This window comes from Odocoileus virginianus, chromosome 17, assembly GCF_023699985.2.
Source record: "Odocoileus virginianus isolate 20LAN1187 ecotype Illinois chromosome 17, Ovbor_1.2, whole genome shotgun sequence".
NCBI lineage: Eukaryota > Metazoa > Chordata > Mammalia > Artiodactyla > Cervidae > Odocoileus > Odocoileus virginianus.
Window position 1 is genome coordinate 50,058,298 of NC_069690.1, and position 14,371 is coordinate 50,072,668.

Below are 14,371 nucleotides of genomic sequence, written 5' to 3' on the forward strand. Positions count from 1 at the left end.
ACTGTTGCCAAAAGCCCCCGGATCATCACCAGCAGGCTTCCTGACCCGATATTGGGCAAAAATGCCCACTCCAGTGCTCACCCTAAAGCGCCCCAAATCAATCACCTAAGGTCAACCCTCCAGCAGGAATTTTTCTTTGTCTTGAAAGTGAAAGTTGCTCGGTCATGTCTGACTCTTGGCGACCCCGTGGACTATACACTCCATGGAATTCTCCAGGCCAGAATACTGGAGTGGGTAGCCACTCCAGTCTTCTTTGTCTTGAGGCTATTGAAATTGGCTATTAACCCGTGAAAAATGTTGACTCTCCCTGGCCTGTCGGGAGGTCGGCCTGCTGTGCTCGCAGTGCCTTGATTATCTCTGCTCCTTGCTCTTAATAAACTCACTCCCTTCTGAAACGCTCTGTGCCTGGGAATTCTTTTCCAACCTGCGCTCAGATTGCCATGACACTGGGGATAGGGGCCTTGTTTCTGCTGCTGCTGACACAGTTCAGTTGGTGCAACGTAATGGAGGTGTGTGTGTGCACGTCTGAGTTTCAGGAACCAAAGGGGTGCCTGCAGGCCAGGGTGTATGTGGCTCTTAGCCAACTGGCTGGTACGAGCCTTGCCGAGCAGTGCTGGACACTTCTCTCGAGCGCCCAGCTCTCTCTTTCAGTCCACAGTCCCGGCTTCCGTCCCCATCACAATTGACAGTGCTTTGGGAGCCTCCCAGGGATTTAAATTTACAGAGCTGGCTGGATACCTTACAAAGCAAGTGGCTGGCAGTGGTGAGCCCCAACTGTGACCTTCACCCTGGAAGGAGGCGTTTCATTTTGAGGCCATGTTGAGCTGAGTGGCCTTTTCTCCCCTCACGAAGAGACTGAGATCCCTAAATGCATCCTGGCAAAAGGGCCAGCTGCCTCTTTATCCTCAAAATGCAAGTCTGAGAGGGTCACACTCGTAGGGGCACCAGGATTGGGGGTGGGCATTGCCACCACTGTCTTGGGGTTAGAGGATGGCCGCTACCCCCCCTGCCCCACGCTGTTACCATCGATTTCCCCCAATCTGCATCCGATGAGATCTGCATAGGGATCAATACGCCTGAAGTCCTGTGAGGGAACTTGGAGTGGGGGGAGCGGGAGGCAAAGAACCTACAGCCCGGGGAGCCCGGCTTGCAGGTCGGCCTTGTAGTCAACAGGGAAGCCCGCCCTCTGGCCAAGGCTGCACCCCAAAGACGGGACATGATGAGCAAAGGGCAGCCAGGCACAGGTCCCTGGAGCCCAGTGGACTGAAGGTGGGCGAGAACAGTAATTCGCTTGAGTGGGGACATCACCCGCAGTCCCCGGAGCTGGGCTGTAGCAAGTGGGTGTTTCTCCCACATGCTGGACACGAAGGTCCCCAGGGGAGGCTGGGGTGGGAGAGGGTTTGAATTTACTCCTGAGGAGCCACCAGGCTAGCACATAGATGCCATTGTCTTCTCACGGCAGGGCTGTCCTCACCTCACCCCTTGTCCAATGTCTCCAACAGCTGCCCCGAGGGCTGTTCGCAGTTTGGCTTTAACTCTCAGTCTATTCAGCCCTGGGCAGCCCATTAATGTTTGTGGAATGACTAACTGGATTTCTGAGGGGCCATCCTGTCCCCCATGACTGTCACAGCCCCATTTGCATTTTGTCATCATCTGAATTTCTGGCCTAGGACCTTCTTGTGGGGCATGTGCCTGGGTTATTTCCACTCTTTGAAATACTCCTGCACATCCTTCAGCACCCCACTGAAATGTAACCTCTTCCAGGAAGCCTTCCATGCATCTTCATTAGAAGTGGTCCTTCTATCCCTGAGCTCCTGGAACTTTCTGTTATCTCATAGCCTTCTTCTAGCAGTGAGGGACTCCTACTTCGAGCCTAGACTCACCCATTGGTTAATGAATTCCCCACACTATTTGGAGTGGGGCTTAGCCCCAGGTAGGCAGATCGTAAGCATTTATTTCAATGATTATTAAAGGAAACCATAAGGGGATGAGCTTGTGTTCCTGGACAGAGCCCCAGGGTTAAGGCAGAGCCCAGTCCATTTTCAGCCTCACCAGGGAGACCTGCAGCCCTGGGTCCTGATGATGACGCTGCCATTCAGCTGTGCCATGTGGAGTCCGCAGGTTTCCTGATTCCCTCGTAGGCTCCACCCACATTGGGACCCCTGGCTTGAGTCCATCCCTGCCCTGACAAGTCCTGGCAAGAATGAAGACCAGTTTTCCTGGGGCCTCCTCCAGCTGAAAAGTCACCGTCTCCAATTTGCATCTGCCTGGGTGCCTGCCCCCGACTGAGCACATGTAGGTCTTCTGTTTCATTCGCACCTGTGAGTATGGGGATGCTTCGTGGGTGCGGGGTCCTGGGTCAGTGTGGGGGTTGGTGGGATGGGGGCACAACCTCCAAGTGGTCAGGTCAGCAGAAGTGTGAGCATTGGAGAAGGAGGTGAGAGGGGCATGTCTCAAAGGATAGGCTGTATTTGCCGCTTAGCATGCAAGCTGCTGCCCCCTGCTCAGGCCAGGGGCTTAGTGACCCTGGAGGAGTCTCCCTGCCACATGATGGCTGCTTGCTCTTTCTCCCTAAATAGGAGTAGTTGGCAATCACAGCTGTGACTGACTATCCCTGGTCTCAACTGGGGTTTCTTTTTGAGAGGAAGATGGATTTTGAAAGGCTTAAATTTCTGTGCCTCAGGTGGCAATAATGCTGCCGTGTCAACCTTTTGAAGTTAAGTCTCAAATCTGACCTAATCTCCGTTTTTTCCTTCGGGCATCTGATGCTGGGTCTTTGCTTGTGTTCCATTTTGGTGCTTTGGTGCTTGCCTACTTTCCAATGGTGCTTTTCATTTTGTCTGGACCCCAAAGGACTAGCAGGACAATGGGGATCTCATGATGATCTCTCTGCCTCTGGCTTTGTCCCCCTGGAGCCACGCTCCCTGCTCCTGAGGTTCGGTTTCCTCCAGCACCAGGGATGCCCTTGTGGGCGTGGTCACTGTGAACAGGCATGGACACAGCCCATGGCGTGAGGGTGCTCTCCATCAGGGCAGAGGCCTCTCTCTGAAACTGAGGCCTGAATCCCCATTCACTGGGCTGGACGCTGCCCCAGGGCTGTACGGGGAGGTGTTTCAGTCAGTCCTGCTGAAGGCCGTAACAGTGGTCCCCAAGCCCCATAGACTTAACATACTGCATGCTTATTCTCATATTCCCTGGTGAAGAGACTAAATATGGCCATGTCTCAGTGAGATGATTCAAGTTTGTGTTGAATATTTCCCATGTGCTTATTTTCCCATTTTCCATGTGGCAAAAGCTATTGGAAAATGATAAGTAAAATTGATAAAAGGGATATAACTCTCCGGTAACCTTGTCTATTTATAGAGAGAGTAAAGCAGAGATATAGGGGGTTAGCACAGTCTTGTCTAACGGAATCTTTCATCTGAAGACTCAAATAACTAAATTTGCCTCCTAGATCAGACAGTGGGAGTGTTCCCCATAATAGCCAAAAGGTGGAAGCAACCGAGTGTCCATCAGTGGATGGACTAACAAAAAATGGTCCATCCACACACGGAATATTATTCAACCTTGAAAAAAGGAAATTCTGACACCTGCTACAACATAGATGAATTCTGAGGACATGCTGCTAAGGGAAATAAACCAGTCACAAAAGGATAGACACTGTCTGATTCTACTCATATGAAGTACCTAGAGGAGTTAAATTTCATAGAGATGGTGTGGTGGGGGGAAGGGGAGGTAGTGTTTAATGGGGACAGAGTTTCTGTTTGGGAAGGTGAGAAAGTTCTGGAGATGGATGGTGGTGACGGCTGGACAATGATGAGACTGTGCTGTACACTTCAAAATAGTCAAAATGCTAAATTTTAATTTATGTGTATTTTACCACAATTTCAACTGTGGTAAAACTGTGAGTATTTCCAGTGGTTCCCAAGCTTCCTCATACCTTTTTTGGCTGGAGTGTTCTGATAGCACCAGGAGCCCCCAGAGGTAGATGCTGGGGCTTCTCAAGTTGGCAAGTCTTGCTCGTCAGGACCTTCCTTCCTCCGTGCTGTGCTGAGTCGCTTTGGTCGTGTCCAATTCTTTGCAACCCCATGGTTGGTAGCCCACCAGGCTCTTCTGTCCATGGGATGCTCCAGGCAAGAATACTTGAGTGGGTTGCTATTTCCTTCTCCTGGGGGTCTTTCCCGACTCAGGGATCAAATCCAAGTCTCTTATGTCTCCTGCATTGGCAGGAGCGTTCTTTATCACCAGTGCCACCTGGGGAGCCTTCCTCCAAAGCCAGCATCTTTTCCTTGACCCTAAGCCTTTCTGGATTTCAGATTTCATGCCTTCCTCCTCCCCTGAGCTTTGTGCTCAACACAGGGCTTTGAGGAAATCTTGTATTGTTCTGCGTAAATTCCAACTTACAAAAGATACACTGGGGATGATTAACCAGTATCATAGAATCATTTTTCTCCCCCCTAGATTTGCTGCATAGTTGACTTCTAATAGATTAACTTCAAACGCAATTTACTCTGAGCTGTGTCCATGTGCAGCAACTCAACCTTTCTTTTTGGCTGAGAGTCAGGGGAGGCTGCATGCATCCTTTATTGAGAGCAAATTACACGTGACTGGTATTCCATTTTCAGAATAAAACCAGAGCTGCCTCAACGTGGTGGGAGGTGTAGGTAAAAAGGAGAAGAATGAGGAGAGGGTGATACAGGGCATTGGGTACTTGTAAAATATGCTCTGGGGAGACAGTCCCAGTACTCTTGCATCCCAGAAGTCCTTGGCAAGGTCTGAGCCCCCCACAAAGGCCTTGAGAGGGAACAGCTTCAGCCCAGGATGACTTCATTGTGGAGACAGAAACTAATTCCTCTCTAAGTGGGAAAAGGCTCTTTAGCTGCATTAAGAGGCTGAGATCTGATGAAAAGGCGAATAGATTCAATCTTCCTTGCATCAGTCACCTGGGACTTCATCAGACTCAAACCGATTAGAAAAATTCACATTGAAAGCATCATTTATAATAGACCAAAATTATAGAAAACATTTGGCCTGGAGGGAGGGAGAAATAGCATTTCCACCTAAGCTATAATCTTTCATTATCTCCCCCGCCTCCTTTATGGGGTTTGACAGCCCTGTCTCCTCCCCCAGACTAATCATTAGACTAATTAGGGGCTAATCAATGTTTAATTAAAACCTAGCCATTAATTACAGGAGGTACTATGGCAACTTGGGAATAAAATGTGGCTGCAGGAGGGATCAGATTTCCTCAAGCATGGCCAGTGGCCCAAGCAGAAAGCTTTCCTTCTTGTGTTTGTGTTTCCTTCTTTGCACTTTGGCTTGAGGGGATCTGGAGGTCAACAGGGGGAGAAGGGAGGGAGTGGAGAGGAGGATGGATTGCTCTGAGTGTCTTGTCTTCTGGCCTGTTACTCAATTTTCCCACCCACTCCACAGGAGCTTTCCCCATGGTTCTAGCATCATTCTTCCCATGTCCCAAATTTAATCTATTAGTCCTCTGAAAATCTTTTATGGGCATCTACTTACTTGCATTTAGACTACACCCAGACCTCTCATCATGAACTGCAAATTCCTAGGTGAGTGGTTCTCAACCCTGGCTGCGTGTTAACCATCACCAAGAGAGCTTAAAAAAATTTGAATGGAAGGATAGACAAATAGAACAATGAAGAATAGAGAGCCCAGAAATAGACCCAGCATATATGGGCATGTGATATACGACAGCACTGCTGAGGAGGGGGCATGAATGATCTTTGCCATAAATGGTGCTGGGCCAATTGGATAACCACCAGGGGGGGAAAAAAATAGGAAGCTTGATCCCTACCTCACACCATACATGAAAATCAATTCCACTTTCTAGAAGATAATATAGAAAAAAAAATCTGGAATATCTTCATGATACAAAGAGAGCAAACTATAAAGGAAAAGATTGATAAATTGGGTTATATTAAAATTGAGAGCTTCTGTTTATCAAAGACACCATTAAGAGAGTGAAAAGATGGGGACTTCCCTGGCAGTCTAGTGGCTAAGACTCCACCTTCCAATGCAGGGGGCACAAGTTTGATCCCTGGTCAGGGAACTAAGATCCCACATGCTGCATGCTGCAGCCAATAAATAAATAAACAAAAAAAATTTTTTTTTAAAGAGAGCACAAAAGGACAATCACAAAACTGGAGAGGACACTTGCAAAATACAGAACCAAAAAAAGTTCATGGAAAACTGGTAAAGTGACACTAAGCAGTTCACAAAGTGCTTTATTGGTCATCAGGGAAATGCAACCTGAGACGCTGCTATAAACCCATCAGGATGGCTAGAGTGAATAGATTGGTGACCTCAAGGGTTGATAAAGACCTAGGACAGTGGGAACATCGGTACATGTCTTGTGAAAATTGAAATAAGCCATTTGAAAAACTGTTCAGCAGAATCTGCTAAAGCAAAACATGTGTCTGCCCAGGTTCCCCGAGCACCGTGCAGGGAGTGGGGGGCATGTAGGAGGGGCTTGGCAACTCTTGAGGCGGTAAGTGACATAGCACCAGGAGGACTCTTAAGACAGGACTCCCTGTTCTCAGGGGAGGAGGGGTATGAAGGAGAGAGCCTGGATCTTGGATCCCAGCTCTGCATGAGCAACAGGTTCAACTTTCTGAGCTGTGGTTTCTCCATCGGTACATGGTGCTTACTGCGAGGGCTTGCAGGAAGGACTACATGTGATGAAGCTTATAAAACATCTAGCACATTGCATGGCCAATAGTTGGCATATAGTCTCTTTTATCACCCTAGGAGTCTACAAGCAGAGAGGGGCACATAAATGCAGATGGAGAGGGGCAGGAAACAGGCACGGGGAACCCAAGGTTGAGCCAGGTATAATCAGCCAGGGTCTGCATTTAGTGGCTAGCTCTGCACTTTTATTTCGGGGTGGAGTCGTGGCTGGGTAGGACCTGAAAGTGGTGTCAGGCCCTGTTGCCCTCACGTCAGGTGGCAGTGACGTGGCATTCCCTGTTCAGGGAGGCAAGCCAGCCTCAGGCACACCTCAGACAAAAGGCAGCCTTTTGCACCCCAGGGTCCTCCGTCAGCCTCCCCTTTCTTTACCACTGAGCCACCTAGGAGGATCTAGCCTGTATTATTTCAGCATAAAAAGGAATGAGCCCCGCGACATTCTATAACAGGGATGGGCTGGAAAATGTGCAGTATGATTCCACTTTTACAGAATGTCCAGATCAGACAATTCCATGGAGCCAGGGAGCAGATTGGTGGTTTCCAGGGGTCTGGGGGGCAGACAGGGGGATGGGGGTGACTGTTAAATGGTGTGGGGTTTCCTTCTGGGACTGGGATAAAATGTCCTGGGTCTAGATAGAGGTGGTGCCAGAACAACATTATGAATGCACTAAATTCCATTGAATTATAGACTTGAAAGTAGTTAATTTTATGTACTTGAATTATATCTAAATTAAAAAAGAAATTGTTAGTCCATCTTTTCCCCTGGGCTGCTGGGAGATGTGACAAACACACTGAATTATTGCTGTTAAAAACCCAACCGTGGTTGCCTCCTCTGAAATGATGGGCAGCAGGCTGGGTTCATCTGCCCCCATCCTGATTGCCCCCATCTGGACCCAGGGCCCTACAGGTGTTGGGAGCAGTTATGTCTACAAACAGATTTATCCTGAAGTCAAGAGCTGGACTGCGACCAATGCAAGGATGCCCATCCCCACTTCCCTGACCCTTGATGCCTCTCCAGACGCTGGTAGGATTTCAGGTTGGCCTGTCTGCACCCCCCACCCCCACTGCCATCTCCTTTTGCTTCTAGAACAGGAATACACATGCCTGTTGAGTGGATACTGTTGCCATGTGCGCATACCAGTTTAAAAGGATGTGTTAAGCGGCTGACACAGAGATAAATGGGGATGGAGTTACAGGAGGGGGAGGGGAGTCCTCAGAGCAGCAGGAATGGGTATCACTCCCCACCCCCGAGGTGGGAGGGTGCCACCCTCATGCCGCCGTCGTGGAGGGGTCACCTAGTACCTTCCTGCTGTCACCTATGTGCGCCCGGATTCCCCACCTGTGCTGCCCTCACCAACCTCCAGGGGCGTCTGGAATCTGGAGAAGCTGAAGGTTAAGGGGTGCATGCAGGTGTTGGGAATGATCCAGGGGTGCAAGTGTGATGCATCACATATTGAAAGAGGGTGGGAGAGAGGAAGTATGCCTTTATCCATGTGTAAATCAGGAGACAGATGACAGAGCCACTCCTGACTCCCTCCTAGGTCTTCCTCCATCTCTTTTATGAGCGTTGTGAGTCCTTCCCATCTATAGCAGTGAATTTCCAACTCAAAGGAAAAAGAAAAAGCCCATAAGTAAATTAAGTCCTTCTCCCGTGCTACCTGTATTGGGGCCACTGAGACCAAAGGGTCTCATTTATTATTTTTACAGATGAGCAAATTGTTTTCACCCTTTGTCTCATCCTCTGAAGCATGGGCTTATGTGAACTTGAGGGGCTCTGTCCAGAAGATGCCATCTGTGACCCCAGAAGGGACCAAGTCCCGCTGACATGTACCCCTCAGTGTGGCCTCTAAGCATCTACCTGAGGGAGATGAGTCCTCCTTTAAAGACCCTGGAAGCAGACCCTTGAGGGTGCTCATCTGGCCCCTGACTTTCTTTCCTTAGTGTTCCAAGACTGATTGTTAGGGCGACCTCAGAGTGCTCCATGGCAGAATGATGTGAGTGTTGGTGTCCAGCCCTGTACCGTGTGGGCTCCTAGAATCCATCCAGGGTTGGTAGGTGTGGCTGGGATGTTGAGAATGTGCTAAGAGTACGTGGGGGTGAGGTGGGGAACTTGGAGGCTTGAAGACCCTCTTCAGTCTCCCTCTGAGCTCCCAGAACAGGCCACTGAGAACCAGGTCAGAGGAAGTTTCCAATCACTGGGTACGTGCTTCCTCCTCCCCATCACCTTCCTCTTCCATTACCCCCTCCTCCTTCCCCTCTGTCTCATGAACTGTCCCGCCCATCCCCTCTCAGCACTTGCCACCAGCAACACACTGTGTCAGGAGCCTGTTTCCAGATAGATCTGCTCTTGTGCTCTGTGCCACCTTGAGCACGAATACCTGTGTGTGTGTGTGTGTGTGTGTGTGTGTGCGTGTGTGGTGTGAGGGGACAGGGTGCCTTGGCCCAAATGTGTCTGCACAGGGTGGAGCCCTCCAGGATGGCAAAGGACTTGGGCACAGTCAGCATAAAGAAACCAATGTCTTCACCAAGGCCAGGAAGTTAACCTCGGTCCAGGGGACGACCTTCTGCCTGCCTGGCATCCTCAGTGCCTGCCACCCCTTGCCCTGCCCAGCTGCACTTTTCTGAGGGGATCCCTTATCAAGAGCCCCTGACACTTGAAAGGAGGAAGTGGTTATGGAGTCCGGACTGTGCTCTGATTCCTGCCTTCCCCTCACGTTCCCACGAAGGGCGGCTGCAGGAGGAAAGCATGCTGGAGGGTTTGGATGTGGTGGGAGGGGAGGTCCCGCCCCGTCCTCCTCCTGACTCCCAGGACTCACATCACACACATCTTCCTGTCTCAACACGTGGTCACCTGTATTTCACGTTGACTACCTGCTTGCATGGACCAAGAAGCAGACATGGGGAGGCTGTCAGTGGCTCTGAGCCATGAATTTCTGGTCAGATTTAACTCCTTAAGAGTGAAAGGGGAAACTTCCCTCATGGTCCAGTGGATAAGACGCTGAGCTCCCAGGGCAGGGGGCCTGGGTTTGCTCCTTGGTCAGGGAACTAGATCCCACATGCCACAACTAAGACCTAGTATGGCCAAATTTAAAAAAAAAAAAAGAGGGAAAGGAAGGGGGCCCAGGCTCCCTTGGCCTCCCTGGATCTTCATCTTGGTGCCCATGATACACGTGGTGGGGCCTCTCCCACACCTGCCGGAGTCAGGGCTTTGCCTGCAGGGCCACCTCCCACTTCCCCTCTGTGCTCTTTCTTATCCACACCCCTTGACCTGTTTGCCTCACTTCTTGCATCCTAGTTTGTAGTCCTCCCTTATCTCCCATCTGGACCAGTGCTGAGGCCTCCCCATTCCCCCCATCCCTGACATTCCCAGCCTACATATCCCATTGCTTTCAGAGTTGTTTACTAGGAACAGAGCTATTTCCATAGCATGGAACATTCTGCTCAAGAACATTCAACAGCTCCCCTTTACCTACAGAAGGAAACATGTCCCAGGGGAGCCAGTCTTCTTAAGCAGGGCATTGAAACTCCTCCAATTTGACTCTGACTTCACTTTATGGGCCTGCCCAGCCTCACTGCCCCTCGACTCCTCACCCCCACATACCCCCTCCGACCCCCTCCCCCAACCCTCGCCGGAGTGAAACAAGATGGCCTGTGGCAGTTCTCACCTGTGTTTACTCAGCCTGGGCTCTGAGTTGGAAAGGTCTGTGGTGTATGAGGGAAGAGTCCCAGTAATTTTCCAGCCCACGCTACCTTCTCTTTTCTCTGAACTCAGAGTATTCATGGTCTGGGTCACTCTGCCTGGAAATTCATTTATGCAACAAACACACTTTCCATTGACATGAATCTTTAGCACAGCTTCACGAATTCTTCAAGCTCTTTGAGGGGGAACTTTTCTAGGAAACATCCCTTAACCTACTCCTAATTACCTGGTATTTTCAACCCATCTTTGTATGGTGTCAAAATCATGTCAGTGTATCATTTTCAAAATTCCATCATACAGAACTTATAGCTTTCTTGTCCTTTCGTCCTTTTATTCTTTTATCTACTGTGTGTTTATTGAGTTCCTGTTTTGTGACAGGCGCTGACGGTGTGATGGACACACGGCAGGTCTGTGCTGTCGTTATCAGGTGAGGCAACGCTGGAGCCCCCAGCACATGAGAAGCACTATGGTGATGAGGGTGAAAAAGGTGCAGGGGTGCTAGGAATGCAGGTGATGGAAGCTGATGTGGTCTTAGGGCATGTCAGAGGGCCCCCTCTCTAGAGAGGGGATGTTTCAGCTGACATCTGATGGATGAGGAGGTACTGGACACAGAATGGGGGGGGTAATCTGGAGGGACTGAGAGGCAGGCAGACATGTGAAAGGCAGGAAAAATGTCCCAGGTGACCCAGAGTGGCCTGAAATCAAGCCAGAATATCCAGGCAGAAAAGGCCATAGACCAAGTTGAAGGGTTTGTCTTGTATCCAGGGGTGATGGGAGCCGTAGAAGTGCTTTGGGTTGGGGATGGCACAATCAGACCTGCCTTTTGCAAAGATCAGCCTTTGCTTGCTATGTGGAGACACTGCTGGAAGAGGGCAGAGGGACTGAGTGAACTGTAACAGGGGTCATCAAGCTAGGGCTATGGGCCAAACCCGGCCCACAGCCTGCTTGTGTCTATAAAGCTTTATTGGCACACAACTGTATTCAGTAGTTTATATATTGCTGCTCTCGAGAGGTGGAATAGTTGCCACAGAGGCCATATAGCCCTTGGTGCCTAATATATCCATGTATAAATATATTTTTTTCCCTTGACTTTTATTTTTTGGTGTTTTTTTGTCTTATTATTATTTTTTAATATTTATTATTTATTTTGGCTGTGCCAGGTCTTATTTGCAGCGTTTAGGAACTTCAATCTTCATTGCAGCATGAAGGATCTTTAGTTGCAGCATGCAAACTTAGTTGAGGCATGTGGGATCTAGTTCCCTAACCAGGGCTCAAACCCAGGCCCCCTGCATTGGCAGCATGGAGTCTTAGCCACTGGACCACCAAGGAAGTCCTGATGCCTGAGATATTTACTCTGACCTTTTACAGGAAAAGTTTGCTGACAGTTCTGTTAAAACACTGCCTTAATTTGGGTTGTTCTGGAAGCAGAGCTGACAGGAGGATGTGAGCACAGGTATGCTAGTGGTGAGTGGGTGGAGGTCAACGATTTAGAAAGTGGGGCCAACAGGATGCGGGGCTGGATGGGATCAGGCAGGTGAGAGAGTGGAAGTGAGGATGTAGATGGAGACTCTGCTTCAAGGGCAGACCTCCAGTTCAGATCTAGGCAGGTTTTGAGCAACCCAACTGTTCTGGAAACTTCACTTTGTTTCTCTATGAGATGACCTCTAGTCTCTGCATATGAATCATGCTCCACGAATCTTTCTCACCATGATTCACTAATGAAACTAAAAACATTCTTCACCTTCCTCCCAAGTGTGACCCACAATTCCTGCAAGTTCCTCTCTGAGCAAAGCATGGGTACCACCATCCTGTCTCTCCCCCGTCAGCAAAGCGGCTGTCTGCCTAATTCCTAACTATGCCCTTCAAGGTTGCATTAAGTCATTGCGCCAGGACACTGCATTGTGGGTAATCAGCTGCTGTTTTAATATGTTTAGCTGCTCTGCATTTCCACGGGCAGAGACTCTCTGAAGTGAAAATTGTGCCCCTGTCTGTCAGGATCTCTGCTGGAAATCACAGAGCAAAGGATAAGTCTAGTGTGGCAGGTTGGATCGTGTTTCTCCCCACAGAATAAACCCTGCTAAAGGCATGGACTGGAACTTCCCCTTCTCACTCTCAGACACATCTCAGAGACTTATGGTCATCCTGGCTGGAGGAAATCCAGCTGGAATCTGTTCTATGAATTCCCAGCGTCCCTTCACTTCTTTTTAAAAAACAGCTTCACTGAGATGTAATTCGTGTGCATACAATTTGCCAATGGACAGAGTTTTTGGTATCTTCACAGAGTTATGCAATGATCATCACAGTCAGATTTAGAACATTTTCATCATCTCTGAGACTGATAATGATAACTATCATCTCCCAAGGGGGCACCCCCCCATACTGGAAACCACTAACCTTTACTTTCTGCTTCTATAGATTTCCTTATTCTGGACATTTCATATAAATGGGATCATACAATATATGGCCTTTTGTGTCAGACTTCTGTTACTTAGCATGTTTCCAATTCTCATCCTTGTTGTAGTGTGTGTCACAGCTTCATTCCTTTTTAATGGCTGAGTGGTGCTTCTGGGACATTTACTTCCTGAGGCCCATCAGTCACCCCTCCCTGGGGGCTTCATCTTGTAGTCCTCATAGCACCCCACGCGGTAGGTCCCCAACCTTCATTTGACAGCTAGGGGAGTGGAGACTCAGAGTAAGTGCCTAACTCAAGGTCACATGGTTGCTTTGAGGGAGGCGGGAGGTCTAATCCTGGTGTTCAGAGCATCTTCCCAAATCTTCTGTAGTTTTCCTAGAATCCAGAGCAGATTAGAGTGAATTAGGAGAGAGGGCCTCTGAATCTGATAGGGCCCTGTGACGGGCTGAATAATGGCTCCCAAAGATACCCAGGTTCCAACCCCTGGAACCAGTGAATGTGACCTTATTTGGAGAAAGGGTCACTGCAGATGGGATTAAGGATCTAGAGGTGGGTGATTATCCTGGATTATCTGGGTGGGCCCTAGGCAGTCACGTGTATCGGTTTAAGAGGAAGGCAGAGGGAAATCTGACACTTTGACACACACAGAGGCGACACTCACATGAAGACAGAGCAGAGAGAGCCGTGAAGCTGCTGGCTTAAAGACTGAGTGATGTGGCCACAAATCAAGGGTGGCCAGCAGCCCCACGGGCTGAAACAGGCAGGAAAGGCTTTTGTCCTGGAATATAGCCCCGCTGACAGCTTGATTTCAGACTAGTGATGCTGATTTTGGGTTTCTGGCCTCCAGAACTGGGAAAGAATCAATTTCCGCAGTTTGAAGCCCTTTGTATGGCATCTGTTAGGGCATCCTCAGGACACTAACACAGGGCCTCATACCTGATTCCCAGGCCCTTTGTGCCTGAGACAGCTTTCTGCGTGTCCTAGCCCGAGCACGGTGGTACAGCCGGCTGTGTGCTGTTCTGTATACATTGAAAGCTGGGAATAGCATCTAATACCTCTTATCTAAGAACTTTGCATAAATGAAACCAATCCCCACAACAGCTCTGTGAGATAAGCTCCTATTGTTATTCCCATTCTACAGATGAGAAAATGAGGCTCAGAGTGGCAGGTTCACCAGTGAGGGGCAGAACCGGGTGGTCCTGTTGCCCAGTGGGTTTCTACTGCTCTCTTCTGCCTCCTTAAACTATGCTGCTTAAAGTAGCATGTAAGAGCACAGGCTTGGAAGGCATTCATTCATTCAACAAATGCATATCAAAATATATACGAGCCCTGGAGAAACTGCTGTTAAGAAAACTTGTAAAAAAAAAAAAAAAAAAAGAAAACTTGTGTCCTCCCCGCTGGGCCCTCACGTGTGCTAGTGAGACAATCGCCGAAAGTATAATGTGTAACCCTGGAGAAATGCTGGACGTGCCAGGACTCTTTCTGGGGGTGCATGGGTGTGCATATGTGTGTGCGTGTGTGCAAGCATGCTGTATTACACAGGGGGTTGG

The 14,371-nt window shown here is 49.2% G+C and overlaps 1 long non-coding RNA gene across 1 annotated transcript; it reads left to right on the forward strand.

The window, feature by feature from the left end:
- The first annotated feature begins 7,893 nt into the window (after positions 1–7,893).
- LOC110140723 (uncharacterized) lies at positions 7,894–11,861 on the forward strand. The gene is made up of 3 exons (XR_002314828.2): positions 7,894–8,907; positions 10,787–10,835; positions 11,777–11,861. It is a non-coding gene; the product is annotated as an uncharacterized lncRNA (long non-coding RNA).
- The last annotated feature ends 2,510 nt before the right edge of the window (positions 11,862–14,371 follow it).